The sequence below is a fragment of the Anas platyrhynchos genome, chromosome 1, assembly GCF_047663525.1.
Source record: "Anas platyrhynchos isolate ZD024472 breed Pekin duck chromosome 1, IASCAAS_PekinDuck_T2T, whole genome shotgun sequence".
In the NCBI taxonomy this organism is placed as follows: Eukaryota; Metazoa; Chordata; class Aves; order Anseriformes; family Anatidae; genus Anas; species Anas platyrhynchos.
In genome coordinates, this window is record NC_092587.1 from 88,805,306 (window position 1) to 88,827,720 (window position 22,415).

Below are 22,415 nucleotides of genomic sequence, written 5' to 3' on the forward strand. Positions count from 1 at the left end.
AAAGGTGGGTTTTAACGTTGACAGGTTTGTAAAGCATCTGATGGAAAACTGGAGGATCTAGTTTAGCATATAAATCCTTAGCTCAGAGGTTACCTTTATTATATACATATAGTGCACTACAAAGAAGTGCTGACCCATGATTGAGGAGTCCAGTATTACTGGCTTTGAAGTACTTCCTAAAATTCTATGCTTTGAATTGTCTGCCATGGAATATAGCAGATAAGTGCGTATGTTATGAAAAATACATGTACCCTTTTATTGCCTCTTGCGGTTGTTTCCTATCCTGTCTTGTATTTGGCAATGGACATAGAAAGACCAGAAGATAGGCTTGTTCCCCTTTTGAAGACTTTTTCATTGTCTTGTCTTTTTTTTTTTTTTTTTTCCTTTTGGTCTGGCAAGGAAGTGACTTAAAGCAAAAATGTGTTGGCAAGTCCAGTGACCTGTGAAACCAGTCAGAAATCAGATAAATCAGCTAAGGAATTAACTGCGGGAAATAAATTACTAAATAATAGAGCCTTCTTGTTGCCGCTTTTGATGCGTTTCTTACTGCATTGGACTCTTTCCATGAGATGCTCATAAGAAAAGCAGGAACTCAGTTCCCGTACCAAACCAATAAAACAAATGCAGGCTAAATAGAAGAATTTGCACATTGTTTAGAAGAAACTCTTCATCTGTGTTACTCAGTAGACCTCACCATAGACGTGGGAAGCTGCTCTAACAAGCAAGCCATATACGTCACCTCCAAAATGCATGACAACCACAAAATTTTGACATGAAATTACATGATAAATGCAAGATGGTTAAAAAGGGAAGGAAAGAAAGATGACTATTCAGTAGTGTGAAAACAGATTTGGAGTTCAGGTCTTCAATGGTTTTATTTATGTAGTTTAGGTAGTTCATATGTCAAAGCCTTCTTTGGGAAGACAAAGCAGTCTGCCTGGTAGATATGTCCTCCTGAGGAGCACTTGGAGTGTCCGTGGTGGACAACACAAAGGGAGTCAGAACATTGTGCAATTATCTGTCCTAGGAAATTTTCTTCTGCAGACTGATCATGTTAAGCTAAATACTACCACTTATGTTAAATCTACATATCATGTGTGCTCTGGTAAATTAATGAAAGATAGAAAACTGAGGTTCTCAAGTCAAAACGTGTCAAAAGAATCACCATGCCCCTCTTTCTCTCTTTCGGAGAAACTCTTGAAAGCATGAATGAGAGGTGGAGCAGAAGTGGAAGTGGAGGACTCAGTAGTAGCACTGCATATTTATTTTAGCAATCGTTATGCAACTGGCAGAGATTAAGTATCAGATCACACAGGGAGGCCAGGTGTTATCAGCAACTAACACTGTGTTTGCTTTGCATGGGAGTTAAATATTCATTGGCATTTCTTGATGGAAGAACCTCTTGGCTACGACCTCCGCAATCAAAGCTTGCCCTCTGACCCTTGCAGTTAGGTGCCATCATCAATCATTTTACACCCAAAGGATGGTGGGGGTTTGTGTTGCTGTTTATAGAGCTGGGAAAGCTGTGTTATTGTAAAACCTGAGCAAGCAATTTGGGCTGCACAGGTGGCAAGGAGCTTTTACCAGCTTTCGTAGCCTCTCCTGCTTGCCACGTGCTGCACTTTGAGTGAGACAGTTTCCATGGTGCGGAGCGACTAACAGCTGGGATGAGGCAGCAGCTGGGAAATAAATGGTATGGAATGGCAACCGATGCTGAAATGGAAATGGTTTATATCAAGCCAGCTTCTGTTGGCGGATGAAGGCTAACACCTGCTGAGCCACAGAGGTTTTCAATTGTTCTGTTAAATTTAAAACACAAAACAAAAACACAAAAAACAAAACCCAAGGCTTATTAAGGAAGGTGGCTTGCACACGTGTGAGTATAGAGCCATGAAGTTCCTGAAGTTGCTCGCAACTGAGTTAGAGGGCATTTTCTTTACAAGTGTGCTGGCTGGTAAGTAGGGATTCTTGTGCTGGCTGGAAAGGGAATGAAACAGCCTGTAATCTGGCTCTGCAGTGAGTTTTTTTCCAGGAACAACATAATTGCATTATAGAGAAGTTATTTTAGACATTAAAAAATTAAAAACCAAATTAGTTTGCTATACTTACACGATCTCACCCTCTGTTCTGGACTGTTTTAAGGCAATCTCATCAATGAGCTTGGAAGCTGTTGCAAAGTATATGTAAGTTGCCTGATATGTTTATTCATGGGAATTTGGACTTAGGGAGCTTTTTCTTCCTCTGCATTTATCAAAGCAGTACCTTAGGCTGTGGAATTATCTGCTCTGACTAGAAGAAGAGACATCCCTCTTTTGTGAAGGACAATGAGAGGAGAACAGGAAATGTGGCACAAGAAAATGTTGCTCCCTTGTTCTGAGAGGTGATGCGATGGCTCATTGAACAGGCATCACCTATCTTGGATGTGCTAAGATGTGAACTGGCTAGCTTCAAGCAGTTTAATATTACTCACCCATATTTATGTTTTATACCTGCCAAACTCTTTGATCACCGTTTGGTGTGTGTGTGTGGCTTTGTTTTTTCCCCTTTTGGTGGTGAATTCCTAAATGACTGCATACATGAATTATTTGATTTATGAGAGTAGAAGGGTCTAGATGTAGGAAAAAAGTTTTTTTTTTTTTTTTTTGTTTTTTTTTTCTTTTTGTGGGTGGGAGTGGAAGTGGTGCAAGTGCCTAAGAAAACCTGTTCTCCCTTCTAATTTTATGCATTTTGCACAAGTTCTGATATACCTGGCCATTTTGGGGTTTACAGAGGGTAAAAAGCCCTCAAATCAGATTTCTTTACTCATCTGAATTTTGAGGGGAATTGTGCTTTGATTAGTAAGTTTTCAGATTGTGGATTTGACATGGTAAGAAAGAAGTATTATGGAAGGTAATTTACATGCATTACTCTAATGAAGAGGATTTATTTTTATTTGCCACTTGCTGTTACTGTTTATTCAGTAGAAACTTTTATTTTAAACTTATGACAGGGTGTTGCTGATAGAGAATACTGAGTAGATCCTAAAGACCCTGCTTTATTCTTGTGCTGTCTTTACCCTTGAGCTAACTTGAGCTCTAACAGGTGGCTTGCCCAAACTGCAACCCTATCCATAAACATACCCTTCAGCTGAAGCGTGTGGTTGCTCTTCACTTGTCTGGCTGTCAGGGCATAGATAACAATTTAGCTTAGGGTGCCGTATTTGTTGTCAGAAATGCTCTGTGGGATGGATGAAGCTTGCTCATCCATGCAAATGGGACAAGTTTTCCAAGTTTCCCAGGCTCTGCCTTTCCACAGTTCAGTGGGAAAGGGCTCATGGAAAAGCTACAATTACATGGGAAAATGCCAAGTGATGGAGCCCTGACGTGCCCTATGGGCCTTCAGTGCCCCTCTGTAGGGAGAGTGCTGCCATCACGAGCCCCGCATGACACTGGTGCCAAGAGGTGGCTGCTCTCATCTGGGCAAGGCTAGGGCAGGAGGGATTCTCCTGGTGTTGCTAACGCATCATTGAATATCTGGATTTATCCTCCAGAAATTAGGTACACTCTGATAGCGTGACCTTGCACAAATCAATTCTGCTTTAGCGCTTATGGTCTCTTTCAGAAAATCTTAGATATGCAGTCCCAAGGTCTTCTCACAACTCCTCGCCATGTTCAGCTGTGTGGTCTGGATGCTTGAACATCTCCAAGAGCAATTACGTTAAAAGAGAAAGCTTCTTTGCTGTGAGAAGGATTCTGCCAGTGACAGTGCTAGAACAAATGGGGACTGAGGGAGTTTGGAGGAAGTAATGTTCCAACTTCACCCTTCGACTTGTAATCAGTATAAATGTGTCAAAACAAAGGACACATCCAAGAATATTTCTATCCCTTCAAAGAGATGGACAGAGTTACAACCAGTTTTTTCATTGTTTTGTTTTATGCTTAGCCAGTCTCTTGAATTATGTAATGGAAACTTAATCCTTCCATCCTGCAAGCTGTTTTGCAAGGCCAACAACTAAGTCCACCTGCTCAAATTTGAAGAACAAAAGGATTTTTAACATTTGTTGTTCTTCTATGAAAATATTCTTAAGTGCTCTGGCTAGGCCTCTTGAAGGCAAAACTAAACTTGAAGTTCAGGAATGATATTTATCATGACCTATAGTACAATGCTTTCATCAAGGTAGCAGACTTGGACTGCTTACATTAGAAGGCTATATAATTCAATCTGACAAGGTTAACAAGAAGACACTTCCTCTTAGCAAACCACAGTTAAATTCCTGCCTTGACCTGATTCTTCAAATGTTTGAAAACACCCAGGCTGTATTTGGCCTGTGGTTCCTTGTGAGCCACAGCTTTTGTGGAAAGCGCAGAAGGATCTCTCCACAAACACACACAAGGGTTTCATGATGCTGAGTTTGCAGACAGCCTGCTGAATGGCAGTGAATTTTTTCTCACAATCACTCTGTCGATAACAGAACTGCTTGGAGTGAGTTTGCGTGGGCTGCTGCATCTACAGCAGGACCGTAATTGTTGCATGTGAATATTGCATGTGTATTTCGTACTGTCCTGAGTACGTTCATACAGCACAGAAGGTTAATTTTGTGTTCAGTCCCCAGTGGGGCTAAGAACATCTCTGTATTTTTCTGCTCTTTCTTCAGGGCACTTTATTCAGAGGGACAAATCACAAGTTACAAGATATATGGTGAGCTCACTGCTCACTGTGGGACTCTTTTCCAGAAGTCCTCCTGACTTTATCTGAGGCAATCAAGCTTAGAGTTTAACAGAGACTCTCCCCAAAATTCATAGTGAAGAATTATTGCGTTAAAAACGTACAAAGGTGCTAGGGTACCTTTCAGATGCTTCCTTCCCATCTGGCATGCAAAAAGTATTAAACAACAGTAGGCTACAGAAATGTTCTTCTAAAACTGCATGATGGTATAAGCTTCCATACTGTGGAATGTAATTTTTGTGGGAATGCCTGTTCCTGCCAATAGAGCATCCCCTCCGGATTCCTGAAGGGCCCTGGCAGCAAGGAGGAAGAGTTCTTCAGTGGAAGAGGGAAATAGGTAGGGCGAAACGAAAAGGAAATGCCTGGGTGAACAGAGGGAGGAAAAACATTCCTGACAGTGTGCCAGGATGTGCCCAAAGGAAATGTTGGAATCTCCCTTCTCAAGGGACTTTTTCTTTTTTTAAAAAAAAAGGCAAGCACTAGGAAATGTCCTTTAGGGAACAACATTGCATTGGCAGGGAAATGGGCTGGATGATCTAATTATTTTCCATCTTTAACTTGTCTGGGTTTGAGAACAATCCAGATCTCTTTAGCTGTGTTTTTCCCTACTTATTTCTAAAATATTGTAAACTGGGAATTATTTCTTGTAAAAGATAATTATTTTTGATCCATCAGTCCCAAGGCTAATCAAATTCTGACCTTTCCTGTAACCTGGTCTCCTTTCCAGAGCTATGGTCTGCTTGGTGGAGTACGAGCAGTTACAGCTGTTTTCTGCAGTGTGCACATGCGGAGTAAGACTTCAGTTTCTTGTGGTCTACTATTAGTGACCCTCTACAAGTAAACTTGTAAAGTTGGGATAATAATTCTTCAAAAGCCTTGCCATTACGAAGTGCTTAGCATCACAAACTCTCCATGGGGTTGCTTGTGGTAGGCAGGAGCTTGTTGCATATCCTTTCTCAGCTGTGCAAGGAGATTGCAATTAAAGCAATATCCTTTCCCAAATGTCTTCACAAAATACGAACTTCTGCTTTCATGTTATGTTCATTTTTTTTGACAGAGGCTGATGGCTTCATGGAATTAAGGCTTTTTTTTTTTTTTTTAACTTTTAAAGGCTAGTGACTCAAATGCTATGTTCTACCAGGATGAAATGCACCTGGGTGCAGTGCCCACTCATTCTTAGAGGTATTTATACGCCACACTAAGTGCTGAAGGGAGGTAGAGGCCGTGTTTCACTGCCTCCCAACAGAAGACCGAGGAGCATTGCATTGAACAGCATTTGGAAATGGGTGTAGAACCCTAGCAGGTTTTAGGACCTAAGTCTGTCTGAATTTCTGAGTCTGAATTACTTCTGCTTACAGCACTAATTACATGAGCAGCTCTGTTCATTGCTTGATTTGATCTAGAATTTAAATAGAAACTTCTTAAGAGTTGGCAGCATTGGCACAGTTGTCTTTTAAGATAAATGGTGTCCATTTTATATAAATTCAGATCCCGTGAGAACTATGGCTTTCATTTTAAAATAAAACATGGAACAAAGCTTGGAAAATACCAGTCTAATGTCTGGAACATCAGTAGACAACTACCAAGGTCTTTTTATCTCATCATCTACAGGTTGGTTTTGTTTGTTTTTCTACAGTTGAAAGCCAATACTCTGATACATCAAATAGAGAGGAGGATTGGTGGGTCTGTGTTGTTTGCAATAAGTAGTTCTGAACACGAAGACCTTGGTGAGCTTGAGAGAAATGCTATGGACAGGTTCCTGCTCTGAAGGCTTTGGCAGTGGGCTGATAGCCCTGCTTCATGTCCCAGAAAGCTGTTGTTGGGGCTCTGCCAATGGCAGAAGCCAGGTTGATTGTAATGCACTGTTGAGTTCAAACAGTCCTCATGTGTTAGGAAATGGATTGACTTGTTTCTTCCCCTTCCTAACTTTTAACACTTTAAAGTAAATGGGAACATGGCACGTCTAAAAATGCATGCTGTGTTCAAAGAAGTGCAGTTCTCATATATTCTCGAGAAACTCTAATACAGCCATAGTTGCAAGAGATGGTGTCCAGCTACCTTCATTAGAAAGCAGTCTCATTGATTATTTTCTGTATATTTTACCAATGTCATGGAAATATTTATACCTTTTTTCAAGAAGCAAAAAGTTAACAACAACAAAAAAAATATATCAAGGTGCTCAATATTGTATTACAACACTTATCATGAAGGAGTTGCTGAGTTGCCTGGCCTTTAAACATGGTGAGTTCACATAAACAAACAAAACAACAACAAAAACCCTAATAATTACAAAATACATAATCAAGTGTAACTATTAATTTTCTAGAAATTGCTGACAAGCTCTGTAGACCAATGCAAAGGGCATCTTTAACTTCAAAAGGGTAGAGTCTTTCAAAGCAATGCGAATTGGCTTGTGATAAAGAAAAAAAAAAGGATTTGAAAACTAAAAGAGGTTGGAGTATGAAGGATCAGACCGTTTTGTTTGTAGATTGTGATGTCTTTTTTACAGTTTCTCTGTGAGTTGTGTGCTGTGGAAATACATTGGAAAACAGATAATTAAGACAGAGGGAATAAAGACATAACCAGAGTATAGTATTTCAAAAGAATAAAACTTCAGCTTCTGTTCAAGTCAAACTATTTGGCTGACACACGGGTGAGCCAAGATTACTGTGGAATGTGAAGATCACAAAGTGACACTTCACTACTACTTCTGCAGAATGTAAATGTCTCCAATATGTTGCTGAGTTTCTCCTCTCCCTTGCCACAACAGATTTTTTCTAAAATAATGACAGTAAGAGTTCTTATATACATGTATTGTGGATTTGAGGTAGTGTGAGTGTGGCTTGTTTAAAGGCAAGCATACACCACCTGTAGGTCTTCAGCTGACTTTGTTCCCATTCATTTAATAAGGGAACAGTAACACAAGATATCTTTGAGTTGTAAATTTGATGGTTTTAATGTTGTGCCATTCACTTACAAAGTATAATTTACTTGCGCAAAGAGTCATCGTCTTTCCTATCCCTTATTTGTATATGTCAAACACAGCATAGATTATATTGTTTCCATTTGTCTTTTGATTTTGTTTGATGTTTTATTGTCTTTCTCAAAAACAACTCATGTATTATCGTGCGTACAGGCACATGTGTACACTTGCATAAATAAAAGATTCAGTTCAACAAATCAAAGACTAAATATGAGCAGATACTTAATTCTGACCCAGTTTAAAAGACATCACATGAAAGATTCATCCCAATGGTGGTGACTCAACTGGCTGAGTTACGCATGTCTGCTTTGGGTCATGGTCACAGGGCACATGAACAGCTCAGGTAGGCAAGATTGCAAGTTCTTTACAACAGAAATCATGTAGGTCTATCCTTGAGTTCATTAGGTATTGCTAAGCAGTCTTTGGCATGTCATTACCACATAAACTGTAATCAGTTTGCCATCCTATCCTTTGGTTGGATATTAGGAGAAGTCTCTGCTGAAAGGGTTGTGTGACATAGGAACAGGCTGCCCAGGGAAATAGTTCAGTCCCCATCCGTGGTCGTCTTCAATAAACATGTAGATGTAGAACTTAGTAGCATGGCTTAGCGGTGGACTTGTCAGTACTATGGTAAAGGTTGGACTAAATAATCCTAGAGGTCTTTTCCAACCTTAACGTTTCTAACTGATGTTAAGGGGTGCATTGGCACTGTGTTTTCACAAATGGGAAACTGAGGCACATGAAAACAACTTGTACTCAGACTTAAACAGGTTGTGGGTGGCCTGATTGCTGCTCAGTGGAAGTTAGGTGCCTGAATAATGCGGGTGTAGGTTCTGCATCCAAGTTCTGCAATTGAAATGTGGACCTTCTTGGTCCATGTGTTAACTTTTGCTCCAGAAGTGTCTTATTTTATAATACTCAGTAAGATATCTTGGTGTGAAAGCAACATACCAGCACTAATTTTCATTTAGAAGAAAGTAACAGTGTTAACAAACCACATCCATCTAAGAATCTACCTGTAAAGAAGGGCTCTCTTTTGGATCAGAGATATGGCAATGACTTATGATAGACTTCCAAGGCTGCAGTTAATGCTGAGAGCCAAATACTTTTGATACACTCATAAAAGTGCTGATCCCTTTGTGAGCCTCTTACGGAGAACTTGAGTTAGTTATCACAATGAGGAATAAACCTGTTGAAAAGCCTATGCTAGAATTCATGATGCTGCCAAGTCTTTTAAGAAAATAAGTATTTGGTTTGTTGCTGCTACAATGAAACTATCATGAAGCACTCAAAATCAGAGTGTTAAACGTTAACAAATTGTGGTTTTAATTGAGACAAATTTAGTCTGAGCCAGGGGCCGATCAAGAGAAGGAACGTGAAGGTTATAGCCCTTTTTGAGCTTGGGTAAACCCATCTGTCAATACCTGTTTGCGTTCAGCAGTTACTGTTCTGACAACGTTTGCATGTTGTAGCAACATGTAAATGAAAAATTGGGCAAACTCTTACTGAGCCTGCATACTTCTGTCCTATGTTCTGTAACTTTTCCTGATTCAATTATTTTGAGTGTTTTACATCTCTTAAAATATTTTTTGTTTATGATAGATAAAGCTGAGGAAAAATATTGTTTTAAGGGCAAGGATGGCTATGAGTAGTTGATTAAAAGTGCAAAGAAGATGCTAATTCACTTTTCAGAGTTAGGATCAATAAATCACAACTGAAAGGGCTGAATAGAGGAAATAAGCCCAGTTGAAACTGACTCAGCAATCTTAACATTTGTCTAAATCATTGAGCAGTTTGTGTTTTTTTTTTTTTTTTTTTTTAAAAAAAAAAAGGTCTAGGACAGCTTCAAATAGTTCTTTGGGTTGGGGAGGATTCCACTTTTGAACTGGAAATACTTTCAGGCTTTTTAAAATTCCTACAACTTCTGTCCAGCAAAATTTTAACTATCCTACAGTACATCAATAAGAAAAACATATGTTCATTTTGTCTCTACACTTATAAATTCAAAAATCTATGTCCATTAAAATAAAATGTTATTGAATGAAGATTGCTTTTAAGTGATTATTTTGAGAAACCCTGTGATTGGATCTATAAATTTCAGCATCTGATGAAGAGAAAGAAGGCTTGTTTTGTTTAAAAAATGAAATAATTCTTTGAGCTTAGCTTCACTCTACAGAGTGGAAGTCTTCAGACTGTTTCAAGTGATGTGCTTGAGTCTCCACACATTTTGATAGTCCTGTTTATCTTCCTTTCGCACATACAGAGTTTTTCTTTTCTTTTTTTTTTTTTTAATTGAGGATGTAATCTCAAGTTCACAGAGCTGAAAGACTTTATTTGGATATAGATTCAAGCCCTTTAAAAACTACTAAAAGAATGTATAAAAACTACTGAAGAATGTATAGAACCCTCCTTAAAATGTCTGATTACTAAAACAAGGGTCTTGGTATGTATGCATAAGAAATATTTAATAGAAATGTGCTATTTCTCCGAGTCAGAAAAAGGACTGCACAGAGAAACTTTGCCAGATGACACCAGGTCGTTAAGTGCTTTGTGAGAAAAATCTTGGCCTATCCTGCCTACTGACGAAACTTGCTTTCCACTTCAGTGAGGCCAACATTTCACTCATGGATGATGCCCTGGAGATTATCAAGAACATTAAGAAAAATTTCCCATCACCTCTGATTAATTACCCAGAGTAACAAGTTATCCCTTGGGCAACTTGTGTCTCAGCTATAGATAAACATTGCTATGTGAATTTTAATCAAGTGCAAACTCTGCAACGAGCAGGATAACTGCACTGTTACAACAGTCACTGCTTAGGCGAGAAAGCAGTTCAACAAAATCTGTTGAGACTCTGATTCACAATGAAATTAAGTGTTATCCAAAATGATGGTACCAGTTTGGGCTGTGCTGAATAACATGCAACTTAATGTTTGAAGAATTTGGGACAAGTAGTCTGACTGAAGAATTATAAAGGATGGGCGTAAAATTGATCACTTTCCATTATGAGGTGTATGTGTATGCACACCTACCTAGCACTGGCATAGCCTGGGTTCTCCCAGATGCTAATATCCAGTCCTCGGCTACAGTGATCCCATATGCTCAGGAAAAATGAATATATTCTTCTGCAGTTAATGTGAAAATAGTTCTTGGAGAATTTAAACTCCCTACATTGTAAAGAACTCAGACTTCTACCACCCTGTGTTCATGTCGGCAGCCTGGTAGCATAAAGCTAGAATGATGGTTGTTACTCTCTAATGAAGAAGAAGTAAGTTATGAACCTTAATGATTGAAGTGTGTGTGGGAATTGGGGGCATAAAGGGAAAGAAACACCCTAAAAAGGCTTTAGTAGAAATTAATCTCATGTATCAGAACTATTTGCAGAGGAACTTGGGAAACTATGTTGGTCAGAGTGTGGAATGTATCCACAAAAATCTTAAATTCTTTCTATAGTACAAATACTATTTTTTTTTTTTTTTGGCCTGAACATTCCTATTTATGTCTTCCTACCAGTTAATGCATTTACAGTATTTTCTACCCTCAGTGAGGACACGCAGACAATTATCCAATTACTGTTCTTCATTATGTTACAACACACAAGTAACTTGTGAATATCACGGTCACATCAGATGAGTACATTGGCAGAGCTGGGATACGTGTACTCCTTTGGCTGGGTAATAAAGCCATCACCTTTCCCATCACAATTTGCTGCATTTGTATTCTCACATCAGAAATAACTACATAAAAAGAATAGTTCTTGTTTAACTCTGCAAATACTAATTTAGGATATATTTTTGTTTTGCTCATTCCCATTTTTCAGTGCTTTCCTCCCTCTCATTCAGTCCTAAGATGAAGATCTGCTTCTCTCAAAACTGATGTAGAGGCTATCTATGCCTTGAACTTTTTCTTTTTCTTTGTGCTATTTGTACAGAATGTGAGAAAGCTGGAATACTGGAGATGTAAATATCTCAAATCTGTATCATTCAAAAACTTGGTGCATGGACATGTCTGCACTTCTCCAAGAAGTGTTCTGTGATACAGAAGTGTAATTCATCGCACTTTATAGATGGGTAAACGCAAAAGTGCAAAAGTTAAGTAACCATGAAGGCAATGTAGGGTATACAGAGATGGTCCCTAATCTCTGATCAAAAAAAAAAAAAAAAGAAAAAGGAGTGTGTGGTGGGATTAAATTAAGAAATAAATAAGACAACCACAAAACCTACCAAGATCAGTACTTGAATTTATCCAGACAAAAGTCTGATTCAGAAGTGGCTCCTGAGTCTTTTCAGCTTGCTTGCTATGCATGCAGTCCTGTCTGCCCACCTGTTGTTAATTATAACATCCTATAAATCTAATGTTAGAAGACTGGCAATGAGACACAGTGCCTGTACTGGCTTAGCGGATCATCTAGGAAAATAAGTTTTCAGGAGTTTATTCCTGGATGAGCTTCTGTGAGCCTGGCGTTGTCATGTTCTGATATTTCTATTAAGAAGAACACAAGTGGATGTCTCTAAACAAATAATATCCTGGCTTTATATAGCTGTTGTTGTTGCAAGCACCACATCAACAAACACTGATGGGAAGCTGTCAGTTAATAAACAAAAATAGCTTGCTTGGTAATAAATATTTTTCTTACAAACCACATTATTCTCTCTTCTGTGGATCATATGACTCTGCAGCTCCTGGATTTTTTGACTTTACAGGAGTAACAAAGAAACGTGGGAAATAATTCAGCATGGTGAAATCATTCAGCTTAGCAAAGCCTCTGCTGTGGTTAGAACAATTTAAAAATGCCTGATTTCAGGCTTATGTGACCAAATTCTTCTGTTTTTCAGGTAGCCACAACTCAGCTGAACTGCACAGTGCCACCTTCCTGAGATGAGGAAAGCAGTTAGCTTTGGCTGAATCACTTGGATTTCATGTCTCTCCAATGCAGAAGGGTGAGCAATATTTCCATCTCACAGGATGGGAATTAATTTCTTGTCTGTATGGGCTTTGAATACTTTCAAAAAAAAAAAAAGGGAAAAAAGAGAATGCCATGAATCATCGCTATTGACTCTGTTCTACATTGGCTGCCATTCAGATAACTTCCACTTATATTGATAAATAGGTTTTTGTAGTCAGCAGTGAAAAGAAACCCAATAGCAAAAAGGGGAGGGGAAAAGTAACTTGAAGAATGGAAACACATACAAAGATGTATATGATTATATTATGTATAATGTGATACGTATGTCAGTGATAGCAGTTTAAATCTAGATTGGTTCTAAATACAAATCCTGTAAAGACATATGCACACAAATATTACAAGAAATGTCGTATTGCATTTAAACAGATGTATTCACAAATGTGGAATAACTTGCTGACAAAGTCAAACTGACAGACCTCTCTATTGGCATTACTGATGACTAAGTTGGTCCAAAATGTTTATCACCAGACTTTACTAAAAACACATATGCGCTTGCATGTGTTTGTGTATGAAATCACGTTTCACCCAAAGACTATAAGCAATAAGCACTTCTGTAAAAACAAAACAAAAATACCACCACCAACAACAAAACAAAAGAAAAACTCTGCTCAGTAGAAAGCCCTTCAAGTTTTCTAATGTATGCTAAGAAGGTCATAAAAAGTTGATAAAAGTCAGGATTCATATTGTTTTACTGGGATCCTTTTACAAGTTGCTACGGATATGGAGATTAGTATATTCTTCCATTTATTTGTTCCCCAATTATTCAATATTCTACAGCAAATATTTTAGTATCCCTGTGTGAGAGCTTCTTTTTCATAATGAAGCTCAATGTGGGTATGAATGTATTTATAAAGCTTCAGTGGCTATTGGCTCTGCTTGCTACTAAAATATGGTTTTGATTACTCTTAAACCTCCTGATTCAACCTACGTTGGGAAAGTTAAGCTATATTGTTTTTTACTGTTCACATGACACTGTGTATTCTAGCTCAGTTGAGATCCAAGGTAAAGTACAGTGGACCTGTACTAAAAGAAAAGCTATTGCAGCTGAATTGAAGCTGAAAAGTAGCTTAAAGAATATTAATAACAGAAAGGTAGTGAAAACAGTTCTGGTTTTCGGCAAACAACTTGTCAGTGGTTCAAAATGACAGTTTAGGAGACAGATAGGACAAAAAATTGCTGAAAGTATACAGGAAATATGAATCCTTGGAAGAAAAAATCGCAATGATGTTTGTTTAACAGGCAGGCTTTAAATGACCTCAAAAAAATTGTGTGCCACGTTGGTTACTGCCCTGTAATAGAATTTCATTACTTTGAAAGCAAATGTGGAGCCTGAGGCAACTTTGTTAGGTATACTAATAAGAATCTCTCTATTCTCTAGCTGATCTTCCTATGCACCTACATCTGTGTCTTTCCCTTTTCCTCTTGTTTGCTTTGATGATAATACAATATGCTGTTTACTTACGGATCACATCTAAAGCAGTTAATTCTTTACACTGAGTGCATTCTCTGATTCAGTTCATCACAATTCAGCTGCATTGGTGTGCATTTCTATTTTTTTAAATTGAAGGGAAAAAAGAAACCACAAAATAAAAACTGTTAAAGAACAGTGATGTTAATATATCGTGAAAGATGTGCATTTCTACTAGGGCAACAAAGAGAACACTGACAATATCTTGAATACTGATGTACCAGGAAAGGAGGGGAAATGCTGAAGCTGTATGAGAATAGAAAACTCTCTGAGAATGTTTGCTATGTACTTCAGTTCCAAAGCTAACTGCATCCTTATGAGCCAGTGGCCAGCCTCAGAGCTACCTCCTGTTTTTGGCATATGGTTTGGCAACTGATGGCTTCTGGTCTGTGCCCTAAGCCACACGTTCCTATTGCTGACTGACCACATTGGCCACACACTGTGCACAGTTCTGTTCTTCAGAGGAAAACATGCCATTGTTTGCCAGGGACTGGTAAGATCTCATGAATTCTGTCTTTCATGTTGAGCAGAAAATATTTATAAAATAACCTAAAATAGGGACATCCATCCTGCTTTGCAAAGCCTTATCTCAGTGTGCAAGTGCCTGAGAAGCAGATGATCCCTCTCCCCGAAGAGCACCCTGACACTTGCTGGCTTTGGACATGGAGTTCTCTCCCCATATGGTTTGGACTGGTATTTTCATGTAGTTTCTACCTCCTGTCTGTTAGAACTTTTGACAAATTTATTCTTTCAAAGCCAATAATTTTTCCCAGGAAATAAAACCTTGAAGGACTTGTTAATTGCATTGTTCCAGTACTAGATTTCTTCATTAAGTATTTTGTCCTCAGTGAGTTCAGCTCTTAATGTCAATGCACCAAAGAATGTAGCCTCTGACATATCTATCATGGTTGTACAGAAGTATTTTTACAGGCCGTGAATCTGGGATGTTGTGTCTATCATGCTGATACTCTATTTATGAAGGGAAAGGAGTGCACACTTGCAATTGCTTTCTAAACATAAGTCCGTGTGCTCATAATGCATCCTTGCTAAATTTATATTAATGGATGGAGACTGAATCTGCCTTCCTGTTAGCAAAATGTCAGGTCTTTTTGAGTCAACTGATGCAATACTTCACAGCAGAATCTTCTTCACAGAAATATTTTTATTGGCAGGGAACAAGGGAGTGAGGGTTATCTTTCATAATGCATAAAAACAATTAAATCATTAGGAAGAAAATTACCTCAGCTTAATAGGAGAATACTTTGCTGTAGCAGTTCTGATATCCAGACTCAACATCCAGTAATGAAGAGATCATAATAGTGCGGGTACTAAATGTGCAGGGTTCTGACAATCTGCATTTTCTTCCTTTCCTGGAAAGAGAAGGAAAGAAAGCATGTATGTTAATAATCTTCAAAATATTCAGAACATTAGAGAAATATTTTTTTACTTTAGTTGAATAAATAAACTACAGAAGGTTTATTTTATCTTTCTATTTTAATATATTTTTTCGAAGTAATCAAAAGTTAAACAGGAGGCAGCACAGGAAAACTGTGTTTAAAACTGTTGCTCAGGTTACAAAGACACCATGAAGGGCTCACATTTTGTTTTATTTTTGTGAGTAATATTGTCTGCATTCCCACATGATGCCTGTGTATAAGCTCTAATTCATAGTAAGCTGTAAGTTTTTTTTTTTGTTTCCCTTCTTTGGACTACTTTGCATATTGTAAAGAATTACTATTTTTATTCCTTATAATGCTAATTGTTCTCTCATCAGCAGTCAGTTTCAAGCTAAGAAACTACTGAAAGACTTGAAGTGAAAGCTGGAAAAACTAGGTTGAAAACTGGTATCTCTTGTTGCAGAGTGTAAACTCTCTGGTTTATCACAAAAAAAAAAAAAGAAAAGAAAGACGACAACAAATTGCATCAACTAAAACCTAAGTAGGATTTTTTTTCTCCCCCCTCATAAACGAATAACAGTCGACAGTTCTGGAATGTGCACTCCTCTCCCATGAAAACATTTTTCCGCTATGCCTTTTCCAAAAATCAAAAGTTCAAAGCTAGACTACTACACGTTATAAAAGAACAAATTTACCATGACACTTAAACAAAGACATGAGTCAGTGTATTCAGCTTTCTTGAGGGAGGAAGAAGTTATGTTTCTTGTTAAGGCAAGGTTTGAAGTAAAGAAATTATTTTTGTAGTTTTATATATCTCCTTATAATTATTTATGTCCAAAGATATTCTGTTTTACTGTACAATCAAAGTTAAAATTATTTCCCTTTCTGTCACTGATGTATTAAGGTTTACATAATTTCTCCTCAGAAAGCAAATTATTAACATCTTTGTTATATAAATGGTCATATGCAATCACAAACGTCAATGTGCTTAGTATTATTTAGAGTATCTGTGGCAAGCTAGGAGCCTCAGCTGCTTTTCTTTCCTATAAAGAGTGCTGCTTTTTGCCCCTGAGAATGGCACAAGCAAGATGAGTGGCATGGAAGTAGAAGACAGGCAAAATGAGGTGGCTTTGGACTGCTGTGGGTAAAGCAACTTTTATCTGGAATAAGAAGCATTTACTTTTGTGTTGTCTTAAATATAGGCGTATAACTAATACATCAAGCAGCTGAATTGCTCTATGTCGTTTTTAAAGCTGTCTAGGAAACTTGGAACATCACTTCCATTTATTTGGAGCAAGTGGCTGACTCATTTGTCTGCCTTGAAAAACCTCTACTTCTGTTCCTGAGTGAAGCAAGACAGATATTCTGGAAGTCACTCTTGTTGTACAACAACAGAAAAGTGCAGAAAGTCGCAGAGCTCCTGCTAGTATTGGGCCCAGTCAACCCCAAATGTATGTTTGACTTGGAGCATGTTAAGGGATGCAAACTTCTGCTTGATACTGTAGTAGCTTTAATGTGTTCAGTTCTTTCAGGCAGATTGAATCTGCATGCTTGTGGTTCAGGGCTGAGATAGACACAGATTTGTTGTTGCTAGACCAAAGGTCTGGTCTAGATTTACACCTTTGACACTGAATATTAAGTTTGGTAGGATGGAACCAAAATCAGAAAAATTCCTGAGTTTGGAGAAGGCTGACATCTAAACCATATCCGACAGCTTTGGCCCACTATCAGGATTAATTTTTCCTTCATTAATATGCAAAGACTTAAATTATTCCCTAAGAAGAGCAGTGCTCAGTATCTGTATAATAGATATGCTCAAATGCAAGGACACTTAAAATTTTTCTTCATTTTTTCTTTTTGAACCATATAGCTTAGCTACATGTATGAGGCTATAATTTCTGTAGCTGCAGCTCTCTTCCTGTTGCTTTTGTAAGATGATGTGAAAGGACCTTACCTGGCAGTTACCCATAGTCATAAGTTGTCTAAGCCTTTTTAAAACCCCGTTATATTTCACAGGGGAGCACAGAGGGTGTAAGGTAATTAACATAAATGTTTTTTTAAACTTTAACTTTTCAAATGGAAAAGTCAGGATTTTTAGAAGTCAGGTTGTTTTAGAGGTTTTTAACTGATTGTGCCACTGCATTTTAGAGGTTTCAAACTGTTTGTGCCATTGCATTTAATGTTGATTATGAACAAGGTTATAGAAAATAAAGGGACATAGTCTGTGAGAAATACACTTCTAGTAAGGGAAAGATCCACAAGCAGTTCTGTTAGGTACAGTTACATACCAGTGACAATGGCTAGAAGCACCAGGCACAGGGAGCCTGCATTAGGTGAGCTGCTGTGTAGCTGAACCATATTTTGATAACCACCGGAATAAAGACAAAACAAAAACAAATACTGCTGGATAGACAAACTCATTTAATTTTTCAGGTCTTTTTATTAAATTATAAAAGTTGTCAAGAAGATTGTACTAGGATATACATGTCATTAATGGCTGGGAGTAATTAGGTGGCAATGCCTTTACAGAAAGAGGGCAACTGATTAACAGGCTAGTGATAACTACACTTGCTGGCCAGGTGTAGATGAGGGCAAGAAGGGGATTGCTTCCCCTTCTCTCTGGAGCCAGGCATAGTCCTTCCCTGTATGCTTCTTGGTTTGGGTGGATGGGCAGTACAGGCAGTAATACCCCATGCTCTGAAACAGGCAGAACCACACAGCCCAGCCAAATTTGAGTACCAGCCACTGTAATAACTATCACACCGGGCAGATGCATATTCCCCTGGCCCATGCTTCCTGTATTATACAAGCGAGCAGGAAAGACTCTCACCAGAGGTTAGGAAAACTGTGAGATTTATAACATTGGTGGTAGGTGGAACAAGGGAGACTGTCAGACCAAGGGAGCCAAATATTTTAAGCATCTGCTACAGGCCTGTGCCAGATGCAGGATACCAGACAAGATGTGCCATTTGTCTGTTCTTGAATGGAATTTCCTATGTCCCTAATACCAAGCAAACTCTGTTTATTTATAATATAACTACTTCTGATTTTGGAGAGATGATATACACCACTTTTCATCTTTTCACGCTCACAACAATATTTAAATGCCTAAAAAGTGATTTATTTAGCTCTATAAATTCTGTGAGGCTTGGCAGTTGTTTTGCTTTGTCATGGATGAATCTGTAAAGGTTGGCAAACTCCATTCAGGGAAGCTGAACTGCGTGGTTCACAGAAGTATGACTTTCTATAATGTTTGCCTGGGTTAAGGATGAGATCCAAGTTCTTCCAAGACCTGCATTGGCAGGCACTGGTTTCAGGTGACCATTTTCATGGGCACAAAAAGAAGAATGTCTTAAGATGCTGACTGGCCTCTCCTGAAAGTGAAGTTATATTCCACTTCTGTGTCATAAGTAATAAGGGATCCCAATTATTTCCCAAAGAAATCAGCAAGAATTTCAAAGCAAAACTTTTTTATTGGAATATGTAAATTCAAAACTACAGTTCTTTGGAAACATGTATTAATTGTAAGTTCCATTTCCCTAAGTGAGGTTCTAGACAAAAGTAGAGGGGAACATAACCTTCCCAGAGTAACAATGTCAGAATGAGATCAATTACCTGGGAGCTGAGTACCTCAGTTTTGAGTCTGTGTGCTGCTTTATACTGATACAGAAGACATAAGCCCCAAGCTATGCTTAAGACCAGGTAGAAAACCAGTGCTAGGGTGCCTGGAACTGGAAGGAAAATCCAACAGCTCCACAGTACGAGTTTTTGGCTCCAGTACAGGCCAATTGTGTAGCAGAGTCAATCTTTCTTGGCCTTCTTTAATGTGAGCACCCTTCCAGCAGCGTGGGCATGGCTGCTTGCTCTGCTTCAAAGACACGCCATGCTGGGTGTGTCATACCTGCCAGCCTTTACCCTGGGCCCTTTCTGGTACCTCAGCTCCAGTGCCATGTCCCACAGTCCTTTTACAAGCGGACTGTGTCCTGATCACCTTGCTGCTCTAAGACTTTTTGTGAACTGTTGCTAGCTCTTCAATTCAGAGGAAACACCTAAGAGACTTCTGACAGACTTCTTTGACTTAGGCCCTCAATAGGCCCAAGTTCTCCCCCCCCTCCAGAAATCTTCAAAAATGCCTTGGCTTCTTCCAAGGACAGGATAAGAGAATTAAAAACAAAACCCTTAAAAAACAATAATAAAAAAAATCAACTGTGAGATAGAAAAAGTGACAACTCCTTGTTTCAAATTTGCTGACAAATACTGAGAGCCCACAGAATTATTAACTGCAATCCAAGTTCTTCCACTGACGTTCCCTAGAACTTTCTAGGTCACCAGCTACATTAAAACATGTGCAATTAACTGCCTGCATAAACATGCTGCATGAGCTCATCCCCTTCTGTCTTAATTTTTTTGTTTGTAAATTCGAGGCTGTAGAATTTGCCTGTGGTATTGTTCTGAAGTCCAGCTTCTGACTGCAGTTGTTATTACAATAAGAACTGCAACAGATGTCAGAACTGAGTGAAAGCCCTGCCATTTAGCAATTAAAGTACAGACCACAGCCATCACTTTCTTTTCTTTTTTACAGGTGTGAGACCCCATATAACAGGAAACAAATGCTCACACTTGCTTCTAGATGTAGTCTTCTATTAGGAGAATATCCATATTTTTTTCCCACTCAAAGGTTTTTCCAGTACACTTAGCTGTTCCTAGCTGTAGCTAGAAAAGATGCAGCTGCGTTTTTTGGCTTACATAGCTTGAGCTCAACCCTGAGCAACAGCTTAGTCAGAGCTGTTTTACAAAACTATTTCTCTGTAAACGTTTTCATTCAGCAGTCCGCATGTGATATCTTTGCTTCCTTAAAACATATGAGTGACTGTGTGCCTTATCTTCCTATTACCAGCCTGGTTAGATACTGATCTGGGAGGTGGTTCAAAACCTGAGGCCAGCGATGAGACGGCGCTTAAGGAAAGCTCAATTCTGAGGGGGAGAGGGGGAGGATCCTGTGATAGGCAGCCCAACAAGCTGATGCTGAGTGACAGAAAGCAGCAAATTGAGTGGCAGCTGGGTGGATATAGTCAGCCTGGAGAAGAATTTCTAAACCACCCTTGAGTTCATGGTTTTGGAGAGCATTGGTTTGCAGAAGGACCTCAGGTGAACAGAACAAGACAAAGGATCCAAGCTGATTTTTTTTTTTTCTTTGCACTCACCTTTTGGGGTGCTCAGAGTCTAGCGGCAGGCCTTTGCTTGAGGCTTAGGACAATCTCTTATGTAGCTAAATCATGCAGCCTACAGAGGCTCCTGTAAGGAGGCTGCTGCTTACCACAGAGGTATAGTCCAGCCAAGAATAGCATGTGTTTCCTCCTCTGCATCTAGCACAACTGTAGCTAAGTGGTTGCTTATGTTCAGAAATGAATGAAATATTCAATGAAAACAAGAATCTTCACTGACGCGACCACTGCTTCTTAATCATTACACAAAATACTGTTGTCTTGCCCAAGCATGCCTGGCTCTCTAAGGATAATGGAGACAGTACAGTGTTTGGATAGCTGCTGTTTTTACTGAAGAGCGGGGAGGGTGTGCCTGTGTGAGGGCATGTTCACAAGAGTTTTATTTCCAGAACAAAATAGGTACATCTGGAAAGAGCATAATCCAGGTTGCCAGACTCTGGCACTGCTACTAGAAATAATCCCTTCTCAGGAAGGTACCAAAATGTGGCTGTCTGGTTTGCCCGCAGGTATCTGGGCATTTTTCTTGGCAGGCATGAGTACTGGCAGCTGTTTGGCATTTTGGTTCCTGCCCCAACTAGTGTCTATTCTTTCTTTGCTGAGGATGGAAGGATATGCCTGTGGTTAAATCACTGGCCCAGGGATTAGGCAAAGTGGGGTCTGTTCAGATTTTAGTCTGCATCCTTGGCCTGGTCACTTAAGAAAGAATTTTGAAAAGTGCTCAGCACCCACAAACAGGATCAGATTTTTCAAAAGCGCTCTGCTTCCACTGAGGCCGTGGCCAGATGATCAAAGGAACTTTTCAGAAAATTTGGCCGCAAGAGCCAATGCGAGAGCTACTGGGTGCTGAGCACTCCTGAAAATCTGGTTCTCATTTAGGTGCCCTGGTGGGAACCAAGCTCTCCCAATAGCCCCCATCACGATGGGAAGACACTTGAGAATCTGGCCAGCAGCAATCCCTTGAAATGTTACACCAGCAAATTTCTCCGTGCCTCAATTTCCTCTAAAATGAGAGTGACATTGCCAGGGTGCTTGTAAGGATAAATTCATTAATCTACTGTATGTGATGTTCTTGGATGCTTCTACAGCAGGAGAGGGAGGTGAAACGTTTGTAGTATAGTATCTTTCCAGGCATACCAGTCATCTATGTAAGCAGGAGTGTGTTAAACAGACTGGAGCATGAGTCTAGGAGTCAGCTTTTCTGTATGCAAAGTTTTCAATTCGTCAGGTTCAGGAGCTGCTGCTCTTTATTTTGCGTGAAACCCCTAATTGTGAGTCAGGGTTCTACCATAATAGGGGATGTAACAAACAGATGAAAAAGACTCACACTGAAAAGCCTTTACACTAAACATGAGGTGGGGAAAATACATCGGAAGTAAATGATGAAGCTGCTCTGTTCAGCTGTTTGCCTTCTGAACTCCCTGCCTGTTGAATGCTAGTTTTATCATACTCTTTCCTCACATGATATTCTTTTCTCACATCCCACCAAAGCGTTTAGTGGTTTCTTAGGAATTTGGGAGTCTTCAAATTTGAACTTATAAAGAAAGTAGCCAATCTTTTCAATAGATATCCATATGCAGGAATGTTTTTGGCAGGTGCTTTTTTTTTCTGGTTTTAGCACCAAAGAGCCTTGAATTTGAAATGGACATTTTAATCATCTTTGCTGTTAAGTTCA

The 22,415-nt window shown here is 39.0% G+C and overlaps 1 protein-coding gene and 1 long non-coding RNA gene across 3 annotated transcripts in view; one reads left to right on the plus strand and one right to left on the minus strand.

The window, feature by feature from the left end:
* Positions 1–22,415, minus strand: part of COL8A1 (collagen type VIII alpha 1 chain) — an 85,992-nt gene that overhangs the window by 54,761 nt on the left and 8,816 nt on the right. For both annotated transcript variants that reach the window (XM_038182379.2, XM_027449549.3), the window contains exon 2: positions 15,362–15,491. The gene's annotated coding sequence lies outside the window, so the exon portion shown is untranslated. The remainder of the gene's footprint in view (positions 1–15,361; positions 15,492–22,415) is intronic.
* Positions 1–22,415, plus strand: part of LOC110353218 (uncharacterized) — a 234,280-nt gene that overhangs the window by 6,269 nt on the left and 205,596 nt on the right. The window contains exon 3 of the long non-coding RNA XR_005267213.2: positions 12,523–12,627. This is a non-coding gene — a long non-coding RNA (uncharacterized lncRNA). The remainder of the gene's footprint in view (positions 1–12,522; positions 12,628–22,415) is intronic.